At 36.0% G+C, this 18,353-nt stretch overlaps 1 long non-coding RNA gene across 1 annotated transcript in view; it reads left to right on the forward strand.

The window, feature by feature from the left end:
- Positions 1–17,739, forward strand: part of LOC131278520 (uncharacterized) — a 28,602-nt gene extending 10,863 nt beyond the window's left edge. Inside the window, exon 3 of the long non-coding RNA XR_009185858.2 lies at positions 10,800–17,739. This is a non-coding gene — a long non-coding RNA (uncharacterized lncRNA). The remainder of the gene's footprint in view (positions 1–10,799) is intronic.
- The last annotated feature ends 614 nt before the right edge of the window (positions 17,740–18,353 follow it).

Consider the following 18,353-nt stretch of genomic DNA (forward strand, 5'->3'; position numbering starts at 1 on the left):
ACTGTGGAACATGCCTCATAATTACCCCATCAGAGGGTAGGGATTCCAGGACATTATTCACTTACTCTCTTCTCCCATTGGCTTACTGTTGCCCCACTGCTAGCTTTCAACTTCCAATCCCAAGGAACACAGATGTAGACCAATGGAATATAGTGCAGGGCATCAACAGTGTCTATTAAATCCCCTTAGTCCACCTGTCACTTTGGGTTCAGAGCTTTGGATTCCTGTACCAGTCCCTCTTCAACCTCAAAAATCACATCTCATCAGCTCATATCAGAGTATTAAGCACAAATAGAGTCCTTGTCTTGGAAATTAAGTACATCTACCCCAAAGATACTTAGGATGTGAGTTTGTGTAACATACTAAACATTTCATATTGGATCAGAGATTAAAGGTTATACTAATATTGTTTATATGTTAGGAAAAATTAAACAATATTTTAAAGTTTTATTTCCCTTTGTATGATATTTGAATACATAATCAAGTGCATATATAGATAATAGAAATAATTTATTTTATTTTTGAAAAGTTAGAAAATACCAGGAAGTATAATGAAGCAAAAAATTACAAACTAATTATACTCTGTGCTACTAAAAACATGTCCAATGTTCCTTGAAACTCTATCTATCTTCTATCTATATCTACCAACTATCTAATTTCCTGATGGAAAATTTTTCAGTATGTAAACAGAAACCAGGCAGAAGTATAGTATAAATTTAAGGTGTGAGATCTTCTTTGTTTCATTTCAGGTTCTATTGTTGCTGTAATATAAATCACATAGAACTTAAAAGAATTTTTGGTGACTTTTTAAAACATTCCCACTTCAATTTCCATACCTTTAATATGTAATAGATTAAACTGGTGGTAAAAGAAAGTTGCAAACTATGCCCTTGAATAAGCCAGTAACAAATTTCACTTTATAAGAATAAATACAAGACAGAGCAACAGAAAAGGAGAAGTGAGGATGGAAGAGGGACAATGGAATACAGTTATATAATTATTAGTATTAGCCAGAGGTATCCTGTAGAGAGATGATAGCTTGAAAGTCTAGAATGACTATTACAGTTTTTTAGTTTTACAGGAGTAAAGTGTTTTGTATTGATATGAGTAGTAAATGAAACTGCATTATTCAAAGACAAAACACATTTTGAACAGGATTCCATGAGCCAGAAAGGTCTTTCTTCAAAAGAGCTGGATTTGCTACAGCCTCTCAGCTAGGCAGAACTCCTTATTGACTATGTAAAAGCAAGCACTTCCTGCAGTCTTTTGAATTTTATGAATATTCTCTCAGTTTTCAGAAAAATGAAAAAATATATATATTTAAATAAAGGTAAAAGATTACTCCTTTAGAAATACTTCTTTCTTATTTAGATAATAAATATACCAAATTGAGGCACTTCTGGCAGGGAAAGAGTTGGTTTGAAAGCCTTATAATGTGCATAAATACACATTATAGTTATTATGTATTTTTGTGGTTTGTTCCAAATAAGTCAATTTGCAGGTTCAAAGAAACTTTTGAAAATCTGTATCACTAAAAGCAGACCATGATACACTTAAGAAATAAAATTTGGTTTTGTTGATATTTAACTTTTTAAATTTTGGCACTATCATTTCCATTGGTTATTATGGAATATAAACTTGCCATTTTGTCCTCTTGAAAATTCATATATTTTCCTCAATAAGCAAAAGCAAGGGTTTCTTTATTATTTTACTAGTGTATTGTTGAATTATAATGAGAAGCCCCCTTTAAAATTCAACAAGTTTTGAATTGAGATCAAAGGTCTGAATTCTTCTTGGAGTCAATGGGTGCTATATATGGTGGTTTTTTTTTTAAGCTTTATTTATTTTATTTACATAATTTTTCCTCTCACACTTAATAGTTAACATGGACAAGTTTCCTAACTTTTGGGGCCTTATCTAGAGCACCAGTTAGCAATATCTAACTTTCTGGGTTGTTATAATGATTATAAAAATAATGGACACATGTAATGAAACTACCATATTATTAGGGATTAAACCATGTCCCCCACAAAAGACACATTCAGGTCCTAACTTCAGGGCACCCCATTTGCAAATAGTATCATTGAATATGTTAAGGTGAGTCAGGTTATAGCTATGACTTCATTTGTAAATAGGACATGGCAAAAGTCTATTTGAATGAGAACAGACTTAATCCAATATGACTGACATCTTTGTAAGCAGAGGAAATTTGGGCAGAAGGAATTCAGAAATTTTGGTCCTTATAAGCTAGATATGGACCTAGAGAAGGACACACATATTTCCACATGAGAGAGGCAGAAGTCATGCCAGCACAAGACCAGAATGCTACAGATTTTGGAAAAAAAGAATGACCTGGTGATACTTTGACTTTGGGCATCTAGTCTCCAAAACTGTAAGATAATAAATTTCTGTTGCTTAAGCCACCCATTGTATCAGCCAGGCCAACTAAGACACACATAGTAAATGCTCCATAGATGATTGTTTTTATAATGGAAAAAGCAAGAACAACAAAAAACTGAAGTCTCACAGTGACTTATAGTAACATTGCTTTCCTTCTGATAAACTTAAGATGTCTTCTAGTTATGTTGTTCCCTTTGGAAATTTACTAAGGGCTTGATGGTTATTCAGACCTCCACTGAGGAAAGAGTCTAAAGGTACTTCTTTATACAGAGATCTCCATACCTTGACCATGTAAGTCTGCCATTCTTTCTAGTATTTGATTGTTCTGGAACATTTGGTCTAGAAACCAGTTGAGCAAAGAGCTAGTAGACTATGTCTTGGTATAAACACACCAAGAGCACAAATGAGATATTTATATCATTTCTTTGGGGACTTCTGAATGTAATACCCAAAACATGCTTCTTTAGCTTTTCTAATTCCCAGTATATCTTCATAATACATCCCCATTACTTATATTACCTGAATGTTTCTCTTATTTATTACAACCAGAAAAAGAATGCATAGCACAGTTCCCATTATCATATTGTTAGTGGTGAACCTTTTTCCTACTAAAGAGTCACCTTTTATCCCCGAAGGAATAGAACTGTATCATTGGTGAGACAGGTTAGTATAGGGAAAGGGAAGACTTGGTCACAGATGAAAAACTGGTAGATAACATGGCCAGCAGACCACATGGCCATGAGACCCCGCCCAGAAACCTCTGGAGGGGTCCTGCCAGACACTGGAATGAGAATCTCATTTGGAATGAGAATCCCATTCCATGTCAAGGGAAAGCCCTGGATATCCTCAAAGGGCCTCACCATTGGCACCCTGAGAAATGACAGGTGGGACAAGCAGTCAGAACAACAAACAGACTTTACAAAGCCCTAACCTGGGGTTTCACGAAGCGAACTCACCCTGCAGTATACTCCGGTCCATGCCTTGGCAAGGACCGTGTACTTTTCCTATTTTCTTGTTTCTTAATTAAACTCTTTGCTCCCTTGCCTGTTCTATGCCATGTCCTTTAATTCTTTTATGTGACATAAGCCAAGAATTAGAAGGCCAGAAATCAGAGTCATCCAGTAACATTTGGAAACAAAAGGATAAAATTGCCCACTGGTCCAAATCACTCATCAAATTGCTATTTAAGTATATAATGCTTATCCAGTTTAGTATCAGATTAAATGGTAATTGGAGAGAAAGTGATGTATTAGTGTAGTTGTGAAGTATAATGGTTGCAAAATTAAGTACAATGACACTAAATAGGAATTTCAGACATAATCACTTTCAAGGAGATAAAATTTCCATATAGCCATTTTGGTAGATTAGTTCATTCATATTTATAAATTATGTTGATGATGAAAAGCATGATTTAAATGTTAGAGTATCATCTAATGTGTGTCAAAGAATTTAATTTATGTGCAAATGACAATTACCATATTCTAATTAAATAGTAACAGAGGATAATGGTCTAATGGTTTGATTATAGCTATAGTTTTTGATTACCAGAAACCAGTTCTAAGCTATTGGTCTGAAGCAATCTCTCTATTTTTACTGATTAGGCAGAACACATTTTTCCCCCTGAGAATTAAAAATGAAAAATAAGAGTGTTTGGCTTTGGTGTGACATTCTAAATGTTATTATTAATTGATTTTGTAGAGCTCTAATCCTTATTGTCTTTAACTCCTAAGGCACAAGATGATGTGTACATATATACATGAACAATTTATTTAATTTACATACTGAAATTATAATCATATACCTGAATTTTTATGTATACATTCATATATAATAAAAACTAATGATTTAAAATAGAATTTATAATGTTCTCTTTGTTAATGGCAGAACTATAAAATGCTCTACAATTAATTTTATGTGTTCATTTCACTATGCCTTTATTATGTCCTTTCATTACTCTATATGTGAATTATTTTCTGGATTACAGCCTTATTTAAGAATCAGTTTAGAGTGAAATAGTTCTTTAACCTGAAGGTTTGACGTTTTCTTATCCTCTTGTCATGTCATGATTATTGATTCTCAATTTTAATTTTTCAGCTAAAGCCTTTTTCATTCATTCATTTATCTAGCGAAGAATTATTAAAACACTCTTACATGTCCTGAATACTCAAATTTAGAGAATGCAAAGAAATTTAGGTCTCAACTTGTACTCTAAAATATTTCCTCTCCAGGACATGAAATACAAAAATAGGTAAAGTATATTAGTCTATTTAGAGTTGTATAGATGGATTTTTGCGCAAGGCTTCATAGTAGAGAATATGTCAAACATACCTAAAAAGTCTGGGAAAGAACAAGAAAGGCTTCCTGGAACGTGTTCTCTGAATAGAGTATTAAAGGCTAAGTACCTATTAGCCAAGTGAAATCGGGGTGTGGTTTGGGGGGAAGAAGTGTAGTGAGTACATTCCAGTGAGATGGAGCAGTTTTAGCAAAAACCAAGAAGAAAGACAGCAAAAAATTAGAATATGTTGTAGTATTAGTAGGCAAGGTGGATCTTGCAGGCTAAGCTAAGGAACCTGGGTGTAATCAGGTAAGTCAGGAGGGTACATTTTTTTTCTGCTTAACGAATGACTTGTCCCCTATTCTCTCTGCACTAGAGCATTCAATTCCCTACAAAGACTGACATGAGTTTGGTCCCATAGCTGCGAAAAGAGGAAGATTTATAGACTGTGGCATGTCAGGAAGTACACATGCCAGGCAGGATCCTGGACTTAAAGTTACACTTCCTAAATGTAAGGTTCATTGTCATGGACTATGTAGTGCTATTAAGCAATGTCTCTTAGATGTCAACCCACCAAGCTTATCATTTAACCATTTCTTGCACCATTATATAAGACTATATATTTTCTTTAACACATCCAACAAACTAATTCAGTGATAAAATTGATAACACAAATTATAGTGAATAGAACAGTGATGCTTCTATTTTGAAGAATTATACATTACATTACGTATTAAAGAAGCAGCCCTTCTTTAGTCCTCCCTGGAGGCTAACGTTCATTATGCTACTTCCTAACTCACCCCAAGGAGAACTGTGGTTAACCTTTAGAATACTTTAGCTATAAAAAGTCTTTAAGATTAAACGGAAATTCCAAACTTACTTTGCATCCTAATTATCTAGTTTGTTAACATATTAAGTTCAGGATGTAGAATTACGTGAACAACCTAAAAGGAAATTGAAGCTTATTCCATGTTATGTCTCATACTTTCAGTTTTTTTTTCTCTTAATTAGGGGTGCCAATGCCTTCTGTACCACATGAAGTTCCAATTAATCTCTGGTGGTGTGTAATTAATGTGCATATTAGTTCCATTTATGGAGAGATTTTGTCCTGAAATAAAGGAAGCAGCTTAATTTCATGACCTTTTAATTTGTTAAGTAGTCTACAGGGAATAAATCCATTTCTACATGTAGGACATGGAGAGTTAAGGCACCAGTTAATTTTTATAGCAAGTTAATTTGCTGAAAATCGTTGTTGTTGGGCAAATACTATTTTCCAGTGTTTCAGAAAAAAAAAAAAAAGAAATCACATTCCAACTCTCCCCAAAAAGCTTTTCTTCCTCTTTGTCTCAGAAGCTCTCCCAAGCTCTTATAAGGAACAGATTGCTAGATATCATTAGGACAACCACACATCTCAGCTTGCTTGGGGCAGTACCAATGGAGTAGATACTGTCAATGTTCTGCCCATACCCCCTCAGATCCATTTGCCATCTTTGTGCACATCCTCTCTTATTGTGGCTTCAGTCCCAAAAGCTAACACCTGTGTCTCTTTGTGATATAACTATCTTCAGACTACTAGGACCTACTTTGCCAGAGCATACAGAGAACTTGAAGTGTCTGTGAATTTATGAGACCCAGATTTATCCTCAACCAGTTATGAGTATAGAGGTTTAAATATTCTAGCTTCCTTTTCCTTTGTTTCTTTTAAGTGTGAACCACATTGTTTCCAGAAATTTAGCAAATAAAAATATAGGATACCCAGGAAGGAATCATTTTTACTATAAGTATGTCCCACACAATATACTAGAAAATAATTTGTAACTTATCTGAAAATCAAACTTAACTGGCTGCCCTGTATTTTATCTGGCATTTCTCTATTCCTATGGAATGTCATTGAATGCAGTACTGGTTTCTTTCCCATTCCAGTTCTACTACCCCACCAACCTACCAACTTTTCCTGGAAAACACTTCCTAAAAATCACTATCATACAAATAAGGGTCTACTTTTGCGGAGGCTGACTTAAGACAATCATCTATACCTATTGCCTTGTTATGATTTTTTATAGCTCCTCCCAAAAAGTGATGTGATTTGAATGACAAAATACATGGCCACCCAAGTTATTATAAAAGGATAAATTATTGAGAACATTACATTATGTTCCCAAAAAAGGTATGCAAATGATTAGCTAATGATAATGGATAGGCAACTGGAAAAATAACAGAGAAGAGATTTTCCAACAAGTGAGACTAGTCTAAGATATGTGATTTCCAAGACAAGTGAGAATGAGTCAGGTCTTTGCAATACCCTGGAGAGGTTAGAAGATATTGGCTACTTACTGTGACTAACAACTCTGATGGTAGACACTAGGGTTTCTGTCCTCATAAAAGTCAATGCAGTAGAGTTATGTTTCCCAGACAAAACTTGTTAATATTAATCCCATTCCTGTGGGTGTGAAATAGGACCTTTCAGAGGCATTATTTTTAGTTAAGATGTGGCCAACTGAATCAGGATGGGTCTTAATCTTATTACTAGAAATCTTATAAAGAAGGCTACAGAAAGCCATGGGAAGCAAGAAAATGGAAGTCAATAGAACCCAGAAGAGAAAGTAGAGAACACCTCCATGTGCATTGCTATGTGACAGAAAAGCCAAGGACTCAAGGATCACCAGCAATCAGCTCCAAAATGCCACAGCCTTCGAGGACAATGCATCACTTTGCTGACACGTTGCTTTTTAAAAATTTTTATTTTATTTTTATTGATGCATTACTTTTGGACTTCTCCTAGCCTCAAAACTGTGAGCAAACTGGTTCTAGTTGTTTAAGCCAACCCATTGTATGGCATTTGTTTTAGCAGCTGGGGAATAAAGACATTTTCTATGCTCAAATATATCATAGCAGCAGCAGAGCAACCGTACTCCAAGGACTCTGCAGATTTGGACAATGTTCTTACTGACAGGGACTTCTGAAGCCTGAAGTTTGGAGAGGCCTTTACATATTCCTGAGCTGTTATGACTCAGCCACAATGATAATTAAGGCTACAATTACCATTAACTCCAAGGGATGGAAAGAAGTCAAGATTTAATTTTATTTAAATAAAATAAAGTAGCATTACCATTTTTGTACATCTAAGTTTGTGGATATAAATTTATACTCCACCAAATTTCTTAGAATTATATTATAAAGTTAATAATTATTAATTTCTCCAAGTAATTCTTAGTTATAGCTCATTGAGTACTTAAAATAGCCACCAAAGAACTTTTGTGGTCACTTGAACTTGTGAAGTGAATCTGAATTTTAAATCCGTAATCAAAATAATACACAGGATCATTTTGATATAAACTTCTAGTGAGCTCAAAAAAGGTATTTGTGAAGGCGAGTCAAATATTTCAAGACCAGAAATGCATAGCTCTATCATGTGACTAGACTGTAGGATTTCAAATTAAATATTTTAATTAAATTGCAGTCACCATGCTTTCATGTATTCATTATTTGAAAAATCACATATAAAGCTGAAGTCAGATATAAGACTAACCTTTATTTAATGGAAATATAAATGAAGTCATATGCACAGGGTGATATTAAACATATAAGATCAAAGAGTATATTTTCAATTGTCCTAAAAATTTAGCTGTGATAATCAATTTCCTTGGCTGAATTAGCATAACATGACCCTAACTTTTAAATGCACTTAATTTTCTATTGTCAGTATTTCTGCAATGAAAAAATAAAGAAATTAGAGGACATGATGAATAGCCTTTATTCTAAGGTCAGGCATAAGATACTCAAAGCTAATGGCAAACATCATTCTCAGCCACTGCAAATGAGCCCTATGAGCTTAACATACTGCTGATATCAGCTTGGAAACCATCTTGAATGTCAAGGGATATGCTCTTCATTTGCAGTGTTTGATTGTTCATATAAATATTTAATGAAAATATTATTAGACTATTCAGCTGAGTGAAATAAACTGATAGCACAAGTAGCTAAGGAAGCTTACTTAAAATTCACCAAATGAGTGGCATAATAATTTATTTTGCATATTATATAAGTCTTCTGAGAGGTTTTGTACTTTTAAACTTTTAGCGCTATTTAAAACATGTCATTACTGCCATAATTATGGTTTTTTAATGTATTTTTATGGTTAATGAAAATGTGGCACACATTGTATATGGGGAAATAAGACCATCATCTACATAATACATGATGGAAATAAGGTATCTGATTTTGAAGGTTGACTGACCTTTAATATAGCCCTAGTGAATTTTACTATAAATGTTAACTTTATACTACATAAAATTACATAGTGGGATTCTCAAGAGTAGAACTTAAATGATTAAATGGGTAAGTCAGAAAGCTTTTTATCTATCATGTAAGCTCTGAATTTTCAGGAAGGTGGGATTCCACTGTTCTAAACAATTTATTTTTAAACATTGTTTTAGCAATGCAATCTGAAGGAAAATTTAGAAGCACACATTTTAGAGGTGTTACATATTTATATAATTTATGTATCAAGTTTTTCAAATTGTCTTTCTAAATGCCACTATGAATAGTTGTTTTGAAAAAATACATTAGTTAAGGATGATGTGGATGTACATAGGATAATAAAATACATATAAATAAAAAATATGTTCCAAAATATGCTATTTGGAAGGCCAGGAACACAAAAATAACATCAACATTTAAAAACAGATAACGTGAGGTAGTAGCAGGGAAGAAATGTATATGTGATTGTATGTGTAAGTACGTGTGGTTTTTCAAACCTTCAGTTTACCTGTAAATATAAATGGAATAATTACATCAACATTATTTCTTAAGGCTGAGGCATAACAAGCATTTGCCTTTCTCAGTATTTTTGAGGCAACAGTGAATCCAGGTGTAAAAAAAAATGCTTAAAGATGCTGCTGTCAACAAAAAAATTGTTGAATAAAGTGTAACTTCTATGTGCCTCAGACTTCAGCAGTTTACGGTATAAATAAACTATTTAACTTGACTGGTGTGGCAGAAATGCAGTGGCACATTAAAAAGACCCTACTAAGGGAGGAGAAAGATGACATCAGATTAAGTGCACCCACATCAACTCTCATATGAAAAAAACGGCTGAGTGGGGGTAAAATCCTGCCTGAGTGAGCAGTTTTGGGAACGTACAAAGCAGGAGGTTTCAGGGCATCAACCTAGAGAAAGGGGAACAAAAAGAGTGATTGCTCAAGGTAAAACCATGAGTTTCTGGCACTTGAGGCTGGAGCTGGGCTGAGCCCCTCCCTCAGGACAGGAAGCCATGGTGGTTCCTAGTCCTTGTGGGTCACCCAGCTGGAGGAGACAAACTCCAAGAGTGGGAGGGTTCTGGTGAAGGGTGAAGAGGGGTCCCCAATTGCAGGTTCAATTGTCTGGACCCCCTTTTTTGAGCTTCGAGGAGCATACCAGCTGGCTTGAGGAGAAACCAGGAAGAGAGGAGAGGCGAACCTGCTGAGGCAGCCTGATTTAACTGACCTCCCTGGGATAGGAACAATTGGTCTGGGAGAAGGTGGAGTCAGGCAATTAACTAGTCTGTGCTACTCACCTAAGGGAGGGGGACGGTAGGAGTGCTTAATAAACTTTCAAGAGCATTTTAGGGTTCCTGGCAAGGTGTGGGGGTTGCCTCTCACAGAGACTGAGAGTCATTTTTTTCTGTGGTGAGTTAAGTCACCAGGGTCTCATTTGAATTTCAAAAGGGAACTGTCACACTGGCTATTGCTTCCTGCTGTCCTGGGAGAGAAAGCAGTTAGAAAAAAAAAAGGAGGGGGGAAGGACAGATTCCCAATCAGTATTTTATTCAATTGCAGAGTCAATCTAACCCCAGGGAAAGGAACTCTTTCTGAAGAACTAATCAACCCAACAAGAAAGTTTAGCTCAGTGGAGGAGTTTCAGCCTTGAATATACAAGGTCTCTAGTTTGATTCTTGGCTCCTCTTAGAGAAGTGGCCCACTGGGATATTAAATATCTAGCTGATACTTTAGGACAGGGAAAACATAGACTTTATCCTTGTATTAGCTTCCCTTGGGTCTCTGATTTTTCCTTAAAAAAAAAAAGGTTACATTTGTTATATAATTTAACTTAGTTTACTCACTAAAACCCACTTCAAAATCTGCAGTGAGAGCATGGAAGGGTAATTGATTGATAAACACCGACAGCCTGACAAACACCATAAGGGCTTAAGAGGTAAGTCTGTTTTTCCTTAGTGCTTGGTTGACTCCTTGCTTGTGGGTTTGCCTGTGTTTTTGTTTTCTTGTCTTTCCTTCCTCTTTATCCACCCCTCCTCCCCCCCCTTTTTTTTGAAGATTTATTTCTCTCCGCCCCCCCACCCCATTGTCCGATCTCTGCGTCTACCTGCTGTGTCTTCTTTGTCTGCTTCTGTTGTTGACAGCCGCATGGGAATCAGTGTTTCTTGGTTGCATCATCTTATTGTGTCATCTTGTTGTGTCATCTCTCCATGTGGGCGGTGCCATTCTTAGGCAGGCCACACTTTCTTTCATGCTGGGCGGCTCTCCTTATGGGGCACACTCCTTGGGCACATCAGCACTGCGCATGGGCCAACTCCACACGGGTCTCGGAGGCCCGGGGCTTGAACGGAGGACCTCCCATGTGGCAGACGGTCGCCCCAACCACTGGGCCAAGTCCACTTCCCTCCCCCTTTTTAATTAAGTGCTGCCGGCTTGTTTCTTGTTTGCTGTGTTTCCTCTTCCTTGATTTCTTCTTTTCTGTGTGTACTGATTTTGACTACCAATGCTATCTCTTTTCCTTCCTACCTCTTTCTATCTTCCACTTTCTGTTCTTGCTCTTACATTCCATCTCCTTTGTTTAGTCCTCAATTTTTCTGGCTTTCTATTTCTAACACTTCTATTCTGTTTTCTTATATTAACTTTGTTTTTGTCTTTTCTTTGTTCTTTCCTTCTCTCTTCATCACATTGGCCTTTTAATACATACTATATTCTTCTCCATCTTCAGTTTCCTATTTACTGTAGGTACACCACTTTTATTCTTCCTATAACTACACTACTTACATGAGCTTAATATTCATTCTCCTAGGTCTTATATGGTTCTTCTGCTAACTATTACTATTATTCTGCTAACTATTACTGTTATACTTTTTCTTTTCTTACCTCTTTTGTTTTCCCTGGCCCTAATCTTTTTCCTTCAAGGGAACTTAAACAACAACAAGAAATAGAAAAAAGCAAAGTGTCAAAGAGAAAACTTAACACACACAAAAAAGCAGCAAATAAATAAAACCCAAAACTAGAGGGAGAAGCTAATCCACTGAACAAACTCATCAAGATAAAAAATGAACAGAGAGCAACAAAAAATTACAAACAATACCCATAACCAGGAAGACATAGCCCAGTCCAATGAACAAACTAAAAACCAAGAAGGGGAAGAGAACATCGAATAACTAATCAAAGCTGCCCAAATAAATATGATGAACTAACTTATTGATGTAAAGGAAGAGATTAAGGATATTAAGAAAACATTGGAGAGCATACTGAAGAAATTGTGAACATACACAAAAAATACGGATATGATGGTGATGATTGGCACAATCCAAGAAGTCAAAAATACACTCTCAGCAAATAACAGCAGATGTGAACAGGCAGAGGAAAGAATTAGTGATTTGAAAGACAGTACATCTGAAATCAAGCAGATAGTAGAATTGATAGATAAAAAGATAGAAAAAGTCCAGCAGGGACTTAGGGATCTGAATGACAACACAAAACACACAAACATATGCTTTATAGGCATCCCAGAAGGAGAAGAGAAGGGAAATGGGACAGAATTAATGTTGGAGGAAATAATGGCTGAAAACTTCCCAAACCTATTGAGAGAGATGGATGTATATGTCCAGAAAGCACAGCACACCCCAAACAGTATAAATCCCAACAGGCATATTCCAAGACATATACTTGTCAAGTTATCCAATGCTCAAGACAGAGAAGATACTGAAGGCAGAAAGACAAAATAGAACTATCACATACAAGGGAAGTTCAATAAGATTAAGTACTGATTTCTCATCTGAAACCATGGAGGCAAGAAGGCAGTGGCATGACATAGTCATAGTACTGAAAGAAAAAAAATTTCCACCCAAGAATACTCTATCCACCAAAGCTGGCATTAAAAAATGATGGAGAGTTCAAAATATTCACAGATAAACAGAAATTAAGAGAGTATGCCAATAAGAAACCTGTCCTTCAAGAAATACTTAAGGGAGTTCTGCAGGTTGAAAGAAAAAAACAGGAGAAACAGAATTGTAGGAGAGTGTAAGAAAAACTAAAAAGACAAAAAGAAATAAAAACAACATATGACATATATAAATCCAAAGAAAATATGGCTAAAGTTAGTAATTCCTTGAGAGCAATAACACTGAAGTTTAATGTGTTAAACTCACCAGTCAAGAGACACAGATTGAAAGAATGGATAAGGAAATATGACCTATCTATATGCTGTCTACAAGAAGCCACCTTAGACCCAGGGATTCAAGGGGTTGAAAGTGAATGACTGGAAAACAATCTTACAAGCAAATAATAACCATAAAAGAGCAGGAGTAGCTATATTAATATCAGACAAAAGAGACTTTAAATGCAAAACTGTAGTGAGAGACAAAGATGGACACTATATATTAGTAAAAGGAATAATCTTTCAAAAAGAAAAAAGAATCCAAATCATTTATGCAACTAACCAGGGCACCTCAAAATACATGAGGCAAACACTGGGGAAAAAAATGGAGGAACAGATGCCTCTACAATTATAGTGAGGGACTTTAATACACCATTATCACCATTAAACTTAGAACATATTGACAGAGAATCAAAGAAGAAACAAAAACTTTGAATAATATATTAGAGGATCTGGACCTAATACTTAAATACAAAACACTACACCCAAATACAGCAGGATATACATTCTTCTCAAGCACACATGAATAATTCTGGAAGATAAACTACATGCTAGGCCACAGAGAAAGTTCAATGAATTCAGAAAGATTAAATCATACAAAAGAATTTCTCTGACCACCATGAAATGAAGCTGGAAATCTGCAAGGGACAGAGAACCAGATTAGGCACAAAGACATGGAAGTTAAGCAATACAATCTTAGACAATAGTGGGTCAAGGAGGAAATCTCAAAAGAAATCAGTAACTACCTTGAAACTAATGAAACTGACAACATGACATATCAAAGCCTATGGGATACAGCAAAAGCTATACTGAGAGGGAAATCCATAGCCATAAATTCATATGTCAAAAGGAAGGAAGAGTCAAAAATCAAAGACCTAACTGCACACTTGGAGGAAATTAGTAAAACAAAACAAAACAAACAACAAACTGACTCCAAAGGAAGAAGAAAGAAAGAAATAATAAAGATCAGAGCAGAACTAAAAGAAATAGAAAATAAGGAAGCCCCAGAAAAAATAATCAAACAAAGAGCTGGTTCTTTGAAAAGATCAATAAAATTGACAAACCCTTAGCTAGACTAAAAAAGAAAAATAGAAAATGAAAATACACAAAATAAGAAATGATAAAGGGGATATCACCACTGACCCCTCAGAAATAAAGAGTATCATAAGAGGATACTTTGGAAACCTATATGACAACAAGAAGGACAATTTAGAGGAAATGGGCAAACTCCTAGAAACACACAAGCAGGCTACATTGGTGAAAGAAGAAATTGATGATCTCAACAAACCAATCACAAGTACAGAGATAGAATCAGTCATTAAGAGCCTCCCAACTAAGAAGAACCCAGGGCCTCATGGCTTCACAGGGGAATTCTACCAAACATTCCAGAAAGAAATAACACCAATCTTGCTTAAACTCTACCAAAAATTTGAAATAGAAGGAACATTGCCTTACTCATTCTGTGATGCCAACATTACCCTAATAGCAAAGCCAAACAAAGACACCACAAGAAAGGAAAATTAGAGACAATCTCTCTAATGAACCTAGATGCTAAAATCCTCAACAAAGTACTTGCTAATCGTATTCAAAAACACGTCAAATGAATTATACACCTTGACCAAATGAGTTTCATCCCTGGTATGGAAGGATGTTTCAACATAAGAAAATCAATCAATGTAATACACCACATAAACAGATAGGAAGAAAAAAATCACATGATCATATCTATAGATGCAGAAAAAGCATCTGACAAAATACAGCACTCTTGTCTCATAAAAACCATGCAAAAGATAGGAATGGATATCTGAATATGATAAAGGGTATATATGAAAAACCCACAGCTACATTTTATACAATGGTAAAATGCTAAAATCTTTCCCTCTAGGATTAGGAGCAAGACAAGAATGCCTTTCTATTTAACATTGTGTTAGAAGTACTTGCTTGAGCACTGAGGAAAGAAACAGATATAAAAGGCATCCAAATTGGAAAGGAAGAAGTCAAAATTTCACTATTTGCAGACAACATGATCCATAGGAAACCCTGAGAAATCTACAACTATGCTTCTAGTACTTATAAATGAGTTCATTAAGGTCACAGGTTATAAGATCAATGCACAAAAATCAGTAGCACTTCTGTACACCAATAATGAGCAATCTGAGGAGGAAAGTGAGAAAAAAGATACCATTTACAATAGTAAATAAAAATATCTAATACCTAGGAATAAATTTCACTAAAGATGTAAAAGACTTATATACAGAAAATCACACAACACAGTTAAAGGAAATCAAGAAAAACTTAAATAAATGGAAGACTATTTCCTGTTCATGGATAGGAAGACTAAATATCTTTAAGATGTCTATCTTACCCAAACTGAGCTACAGATTTAAGGCAATCCCAATAAAAATCAACACAAGATATTTTAATGAGCTGGGAAAACTAATTATGGAATTTATTTGGAAGGGAAAGAGGCTTTGAATAGCCAAAGACATATTGAAAAGGAAAAATGAAGTCAGAGGAATCACACTACCTGGCTTTAAAACATATTACAAAGCTATAGTGGTCAAAACGGTATGGTATTGTCACAAGGATAAAGTTATTGACCAATGGAACCAAAGTGAGAGTTCTGATATTGATCCTCATATATACAGTCATCTGATATTCAACAAGGCCACCATGCCCACTCAACTAGGAGAGAATGGCCTCTTCAACAAATGGTGCTGGGAGAGCTGGAGAACCATCTCACATCATATACAAAAATCAACTCAAATGAATCAAAGATCTAAATACAAGAGTCAAGACAATAAAGACCTTGGAAGACAATGTAGGGAAGCATCTACAGGACCTTGTAATAGGAAATGGCTTCATGAACTTCACATCCAAAGCATGAACAGTGAAAGAAAAAATAGATAAATGAGATCTCCTCAAAATTAAAACCTTTTTCACCTCAAAGGAGTTTATAAAGAAAGTGAAAAGACAGCCTACCCAATGGAAGAAAATATTTGGTAACCATATATCTGATAGGAACCTAATATCCAGCATATATGAAGAAATCCTATATCTTGAAAATAAAAAGACAAACACCCCATTTAAAAATGGGCAAGGGATTTGAACAGATGCTTTTCCCACAGAAGAAATACAAGTGGCTGAAAAGCACATGCAAAGATGCTCAATGTCACTAGCTATTAGGGAAATGCAAATAAAAAAACTACAATGAGATACCATTTTACACCCATTAGACTGGTGGCTATTATAAAACAAGACTACAAGTGTTGGAGAGGATGTAAGGAATGGGAACCCTCATCCACTGCTGGTTGGAATGTAGAAGGATTCAGCCATTGTGGAGGACAGTTTGGCAGTTCCTCAAAAAACTAGCTGTAGATTTGCCAAATGACCCAGCAATTCCACTGTTGGGTACATACCCAGAAGAACTGAAGACAAGGACATGAACTGATATATGGCATTATTCACTATTGCCAAAAATTGGAATCAACCCAAATACCCGTCAACAGATGAATGGATAAACAAAATGTGGTATATACATACAATGGAATACTACTCAACTGTAAGATGGGAATACAGAACCAACATGTGGGATAACATGAATGAATCTTGAGGACCTTATGTTGAGTGAAGCAAGCCAGACATTGAAGGACAAATACGACATAACCTCCTTGATATGAATTAAGCAAAACAAGCTGTCTCAGAGAGCTGGAGACTGGAAGATAGGCTTATAGGAAATATGAGGGGAGAGGAAGGTTGTGAGCCAATGCCCACATGGGCAAAATCTATGATAACATGGAAGTAAGTAGTTGGGCAGTGAAGGGATAAGTTAGGGTTATGGGGATACTATTGGGTTGGGCTCTCAGGCTTGAGGGGGCCTAGGGATGGGAGGATGGGTCAGATGGTCCATGGAATTAGGGGGAGCATTAGAGGGAAGCAGATGAATATGGGAGATTGTCAGGTACCTCACTGAAACTATAATACAGTGAGTGGAGACCCATACAATGAGTGGAAAACTGTTGTAGCCCCATCCTGGAGAGGCCTGATAATCTAAATAGAAGGGAGGGTGTCTCTCAAGAACATGGGTGACTCCCAATGGGGGAGGACAGACTAGTGTGTCAAGCCCTCAGCATTGTTGCAGGTATCTATGAATCTTGTCCTTCAAGCAGTGAAGCTTGGGTGTCACTGTGGGCCCCAAGAGGAGAGGAAGAGAGGAATAGAATAGATGGAAGAGGGGGTAACTGGGGGCAATGGAAGTGTTCTGCATGATCATACAATGATAGGTACAGGCCATGTTAAATTTATAAAAATATATAGTCTAAAATGTAAACCATAATGTAAACCATAATGTAACCATGTTTAGTAGCTATGTTTCACTATTTGTACATCAGCTGTGGCAAATGTAATATCCACATGTAAAAAGATCATTGCTGGAGAAAGGGAAAAAGGAGAGAATGTTGGGTATAAGGGATTCCTCTATATGTTATATGTGACTTTACCATGACCTAAAACTTTTTTGAAGATGTATTTTAAAAAACAATGTAAGGCACTGAGAAAGAAATGGAAAAGATTGCCTTGCCACTGTACATACAGGACAATACCTATTAAAGTGATGAAATGCAAAACGTCAAAAAATATTTTTGTGATATTTTTCAATTTTTAAATACCCCAGGTTACTTTTCACTTTATTTTAGTTTTTCTAAATTATTACATATTAAACCTATCATTACTATTTCATTTCCCTATGAATTGAATTTGGCAATATATTAGGTTCCATTCTTGAAGAAGTTTTGGATCACTGAGAGATTAAACTATGGCAGGGGTTGAGAAATGGTGTGGGGTGTCATTGATGGAGGATGCATGGGTGGGAGGGAGTTCTCTTGGGCATGCATATAGGGGATATAGTTATATTTGGATGTTGGTTGGGTATTGACATAGTGGATAGAGTTTTCCATGGCAATTTAAGGGAGTGCTGAGTTCCCATTCTAGGGAGCTCTGTCGCATCCCCCAATGGAACAGCAACAATCACCCAAATGCAAAGGCAAAAACCAGTGAAGAAGGAGGGCCCAATGATGGGTCCTTGATACTGATGACTATGCTTATGAGCCTGTGTGCTTGAAATTTCAACTTGGCCTAGAACTGCAGGGTGCCTAAGAGTTACCTGAAAACCTCCATGTTGCTCAAGTGTGGCCACTCTCGAAGTCAAACTCAGCATATAAATGCATTACCCTCCCCCCAGCATGGGACATGACTCCCAGGG

Source organism: Dasypus novemcinctus, chromosome 5 (genome assembly GCF_030445035.2).
Source record: "Dasypus novemcinctus isolate mDasNov1 chromosome 5, mDasNov1.1.hap2, whole genome shotgun sequence".
Classification (NCBI taxonomy): Eukaryota; Metazoa; Chordata; class Mammalia; order Cingulata; family Dasypodidae; genus Dasypus; species Dasypus novemcinctus.